We start from the raw sequence: 5,799 nt of genomic DNA on the forward strand, positions 1-5,799 counted from the left end.
CAATATATACTCCTGTCTTTCCTCCAACATATAATTCTGTCTTTCTCTAACATAAATTCTGTCGCTCTCTCCTCCAATATATACTCCTGTCTTTCTCCTCCAACATATAATTCTGTCTTTTTTTCTCTAATATAATTCTGTCTTTCTCCAATATATACCCCTTCTTTCTTCTCCAATATATACCCTGTCTTTTCTCCTCCAATATATACCCCTGTCTTTCTCCTCCAATATATACCCTGTCTTTCCTCAATATATACCCTGTCTTTCTTCTCCCTATATATACCCTCTCTTTCTCCTCAACATATACCATCTTTCTCCTCCAACATATACCCTCTTTCTCCATCAACACTATAGCACTTGTCTTTCTTCTCCAATATATACCCTCTTTCTCCTCCAACATATACCATCTTTTCTCCATCAACATATACCTCTTTCTCTCCAATATATACCCTGTCTTTCTTCTCCAATATATACCCTGTCTTTCTTCTCCAATATATACCCTGTCTTTCTTCTCAATATATACCCTCTTTCTCCTTCAACATATACCCTCTTTCTCCCACTAACATATACCCTCTTTCTCCTCAACATATACCCTGTCTTTCTCCTCCCAACATACACTTGTCTTTCTCCTCCAACATATACCCTGTCTTTCTCCTCAACATATACCCTGTCTTTCTCCTCCAATATATACCCTGTCTTTTTCCCCCAATATATACCCTGTCTTTCTTCTCAATATATACCCTGTCTTTCTTCTCCAATATATACCCTTGTCTTTCTTCTCCAACATATACCCTGTCTTTCTTCTCCAACATATACCCTGTCTTTCTCCTTCAACATATACCCTGTCTTTCTTCTCCAATATATACCCTGTCTTTCTTCTCCAATATATTCCCTGTCTTTCTTCTCCAATATATACCCTGTCTTTCTTCTCCAATATATACCCTTGTCTTTCTTCTCCAACATATACCCTGTCTTTCTTCTCAACATACCCTGTCTTTCTCTTCAATATATACCCTGTCTTTCTTCTCCAATATATACCTGTCTTTTTTTTCCAATATATTCTATCTTTCTTCTCCAATATATACCCTGTCTTCTTCCAATATATACCCTCTTTCTCCTCCAACATATACCCTGTCTTTCTTCTCCAATATATACCCTGTCTTTCTTCTCCAATATACACCCTGTCTTTCTTCTCCAATATATACCCTGTCTTTCTTCTCCAATATATACCCTTTCTTTCTCCTCCAACATATACCCTCTTTCTCCTCCAACATATACCCTGTCTTTCTCCTCCAACATATACCCTGTCTTTCTCCATCAACAATTACCCTGTCTTTCTCCTCCAACATATACCCTCTTTCTCCTCCAACATATACCCTCTTTCTCCTCCAACATATACCCTCTTTCTCCTCCAACATATACCATCTTTCTCCTCCAACATATACCCTCTTTCTCCATCAACATATACCCTGTCTTTCTCCTCCAACATATACCCTGTCTTTCTTCTCCAATATATACCCTGTCTTTCTTCTCCAATATATACCCTGTCTTTCTTCTCCAATATATACCCTGTCTTTCTTCTCCAATATATACCCCTTCTTTCTCCTCCAACATATACCCTGTCTTTCTCCTTCAACATATACCATGTCTTTCTTCTCCAATATATACCCTGTCTTTCTTCTCCAATATATACCCTGTCTTTCTTCTCCAATATATACCCTGTCTTTCTCCTCCAAATATATACCCTGTCTTTCTCCTCCAACATATACCCTGTCTTTCTTCTCAATAAATACCCTGTCTTTCTTCTCCAATATATACCCTTTCTTTCTCCTCCAATATACCCTGTCTTTCTTCTCAATATACACCCTGTCTTTCTTCTCCAATATATACCCTGTCTTTCTTCTCCAATATACACCCTGTCTTTCTTCTCCAATATATACCCTGTCTTTCTCCTCCAATATATACCCTGTCTTTCTTCTCCAATATATACCCTGTCTTTCTTCTCCAATATATACCCTGTCTTTCTTCTCCAATATATACCCTGTCTTTCTTCTCCAATATACACCCTGTCTTTCTTCTCCAATATATACCCTGTCTTTCATCTCCAATATATACCCTGTCTTTCTTCTCCAACATATACCCTGTCTTTCTCCTCCAATATATACCCTGTCTTTCTCCTCCAACATATACCCTGTCTTTCTCCTCCAATATATACCCTGTCTTTCTCATTCTACATATACCCTTTCTTTCTTCTCCAATATATACCCTGTCTTTCTCCTCCAACATATACCCTGTCTTTCTCCTCCAACATATACCCTGTCTTTCTGTGTCTCTGTTTCCTCACCTTCCTCCCACAGTTGTCTGTCCCTCGGTCTCTGTCCCTTCTCTCTCTTTATCAGTCTTTGCCACCTGTCTTCCTCTATCTCTCTCTATTCCCTAAATCATTCTTGACCATCTATGTAATGACCTCCATATTATTCCATCAAGTGTGTCTATCCTGTGATAATGACATGAAAGAAACCACTTGTATGGTAACAACAAGACATCTGAAGTGTCTCTGTCCATTGTTCCCATTGTTCCCTGACAGCTGTTCAAAGGGAAGTTCTTCTACTGCTTTGGCCCCGACGTCAAGAACATCACCAACAAGTCTGACTGTCTGCAGGCCAACTACAAATGGGTTCATCACAAGTACAACTTTGACAACCTGGGACAGGTAAGGATTTCTCCCAGTATTCATTTTAGACGAGGTGTCAAACTGATGGACATGGTGAATGGACCAGTATGAAATACTGAACTGATGGACATGGTGAATGGACCAGTATGAAATACTGAACTGATGGACATGGTGAATGGACCAGTATGAAATACTGAACTGATGGACATGGTGAATGGACCAGTATGAAATACTGAACTGATGGACATGGACATGAAATACTGAACTGATGGATGGACCAGTATGAAATACTGAACTGATGGACATGTTGAATGGACCAGCATGAAATACTGAACTGATGGACATGGAATGGACCGCATGAAATACTGAACTGATGGACATGTTGAATGGACCAGTATGAAATACTGAAACTGATGACATGGTGAATGGACCGAGTATGAAATACTGAACTGATGGACATGGTGAATGGACCAGTATGAAATACTGAACTGAATGGACCATGGTGAATGGACCAGTATGAAATACTGAACTGATGGACATGGTGAATGGACCAGTATGACATACTGAACTGATGGACATGGTGAATGGACCAGTAAATACTGAACTGATACATGGTGAATGGACCAGTATGAAATACTGAACTGATGGACATGTTGAATGGACCAGTATGAAATACTGAACTGATGGACATGGTGAATGGACCAGTATGAAATACTGAACTGATGGACATGGTGAATGGACCAGTATGAAATACTGAACTGATGGACATGGTGAATGGACCAGTATGAAATACTGAACAGATGGACATGGGACCAGTATGAAATACTGAACTGATGGACATAGAAATGAATGGACCAGTATGAAATACTGAACTGATGGACATGGTGAATGGACCAGTATGAAATACTGAACTGATGGACATGGTGAATGGACCATGGTGAATGGACCAGTGAAATACTGAACTGATGGACATGCTGAATGGACCAGTATGAAATACTGAACTGATGGACATGGTGAATGGACCAGTATGAAATACTGAACTGATGGACATGGTGAATGGACCAGATGAAATACTGAACTGTTGGTGAATGGACCGATGGACTGATGTTTTGTCTGTGTGTTTTTGTCTTTATGTGTATGTTTATATTTCATGTCTTTCATGTGTGTTCTGTCTGTGTATGTCTGCATTTCTGCATGTGTGTGTGTGTGTTCTGTGTGTATATGTGTGTGCGTTCTGTACCACAGGCTCTGATGTCCCTGTTTGTGCTGGCTTCAAAGGACGGTTGGGTCAACATCATGTACCATGGCCTGGATGCTGTAGGGGTGGACCAACAGGTAACTAGTCTAATAGTGGTCATCAAGTCTATCCATTATATTTCTATAGATGTATTATTTTTTCAGTTGTGTTGGCTGACTGATCTATCAGAGCATACTCAACTCCTTCTCTCCCGCTCCTCCTTCGACTAAACACTCACATGCACCACTCCTCTCTCTCTCCCTCCTTCTCCCCCTCCCTCGCCCCTCCCTCCCCATCTCTCCCTCCCTCTCCATCCCCACCTCCCCTCCCTCCCTCCCTCCCTCCTCTCTCCTCTCTCCCTCCCTGCCTCTCTCCCTCTCCATCCCCCTCTCCCCTCCCTCCTCTCTCCCCCTCCCCCTCCCCCTCCCCTCCCTGCCTTCCTCCCTCTCCATCCCCCTTCCCTTCCCTCCTCCCTCTCTCCCTAGCCAGTGATCAACAACAGTCCATGGATGCTCCTCTACTTCATCTCCTTCCTCCTCATCGTCAGTTTCTTCGTTCTGAACATGTTTGTGGGCGTGGTAGTGGAGAACTTCCACAAGTGCCGTCAGAACCAGGAAGTGGAAGAGGCTAAAGAGGATAATAAACGACGGAGACGCATGGAGAAGAAGAGGAGGGGTAAGGGAGAGACGGGAAGAAGAGATAGTGCAAGGTGCCTGGAGAGAGAGAGGGAGGGTGAGCGGGATAGAGGGATAGAGGGAGGATGAGAGGGAGAGAGGGAGTGTGAGGGAGAGAGGGTGAGAGGGAGAGAGGGAGAGAGGGAGAAAGGGAGGATGAGAGGGAGAGAGGGAGTGTGAGGGAGAGAGGGTGAGAGGGAGAGAGGGATAGAGGGAGAAGGGGAGGATGAGAGGGAGAGAGGGAGAAAGGGAGGATGAGAGGGAGAGAGAGAGGGAGGGAGAGAGGGATAGAGGGAGAGAGAGAGGGAGTGTGAGGGAGAGAGGGTGAAAGGGAGAAAGGGATGGAGGGAGGGTGAGAGGGTGAGAGTGAGAAAGGGATGGAGGGAGGGTGAGAGAGGGTGAAAGGGAGAAGGAGGGAGGGAGGGTGAGAGAGGGTGAGAGGGAGAAAGGGAGGGAGGGAGGGTGAGAGAGGGTGAGAGGGAGAAAGGGAGGATGAGAGGGAGAGAGAGAGAGAGGGAGGGAGAGAGGGAGTGTGAGGGAGAGAGGGTGAGAGGGTGAAAGGGAGAAAGGGATGGAGGGAGGGTGTGAGAGAGGGAGAGAGGGGGAGGGAGGGAGAGTAGGGTGAGAGAGGGAGAGAGGGAGAAAGGGAGGATGAGAGGGAGAGAGAGAGGGAGGGAGAGAGGGAGAGAGGGAGTGTGAGGGAGAGAGGGTGAAAGGGAGAAAGGGATGGAGGGAGGGTGAGAGAGGGTGAGAGGGAGAAAGGGATGGAGGAGGAGGGTGAGAGAGGGTGAGAGAGGGAGGAAAGGAGGGAGGGAGGGTGAGGTGAGAGAGGGTGAGAGGGAGAAAGGGATGGAGGGAGGGTGAGAGAGGGTGAAAGGGAGAAAGGGAGGGAGAAAGAGAGGGGAGGGAGGATGAGAGGGAGAGAGAGAGGGTGAGAGGGAGAGAGAGAGGGTGAGAGGGTGAAAGGGAGAAAGGGAGGGAGGGTGAAAGGGAGAGGGGGAGAAAGGGTGTGAGAGAGAAATGGAGGGTGAGAGGGAAATGGAGGGTGAGAGAGAGAGGGATGGGGGAGAGAAGAACAGACAGAGATAGATCATCAATGATTGTGTGAATTGTTTATGAGTATTACTCTTGACAGGAGGACATCACAGGAATGTTTTTGAATAGTGTACAGTAATACTATGTTTAAAGCACTATTACCTGTGTTTGTCTCCCCT

General features: G+C 44.8%; 1 long non-coding RNA gene across 1 annotated transcript; it reads left to right on the plus strand.

The window, feature by feature from the left end:
• The first annotated feature begins 2,590 nt into the window (after positions 1 to 2,590).
• Positions 2,591 to 4,508, plus strand: LOC135566840 (uncharacterized). Its single transcript, XR_010462195.1, has 3 exons — positions 2,591 to 2,713; positions 3,920 to 4,009; positions 4,397 to 4,508. It is a non-coding gene; the product is annotated as an uncharacterized LOC135566840 (long non-coding RNA).
• Positions 4,509 to 5,799: the final 1,291 nt, after the last annotated feature.

Source organism: Oncorhynchus nerka, unplaced genomic scaffold, assembly GCF_034236695.1.
Source record: "Oncorhynchus nerka isolate Pitt River unplaced genomic scaffold, Oner_Uvic_2.0 unplaced_scaffold_3129, whole genome shotgun sequence".
Taxonomy (NCBI): domain Eukaryota; kingdom Metazoa; phylum Chordata; class Actinopteri; order Salmoniformes; family Salmonidae; genus Oncorhynchus; species Oncorhynchus nerka.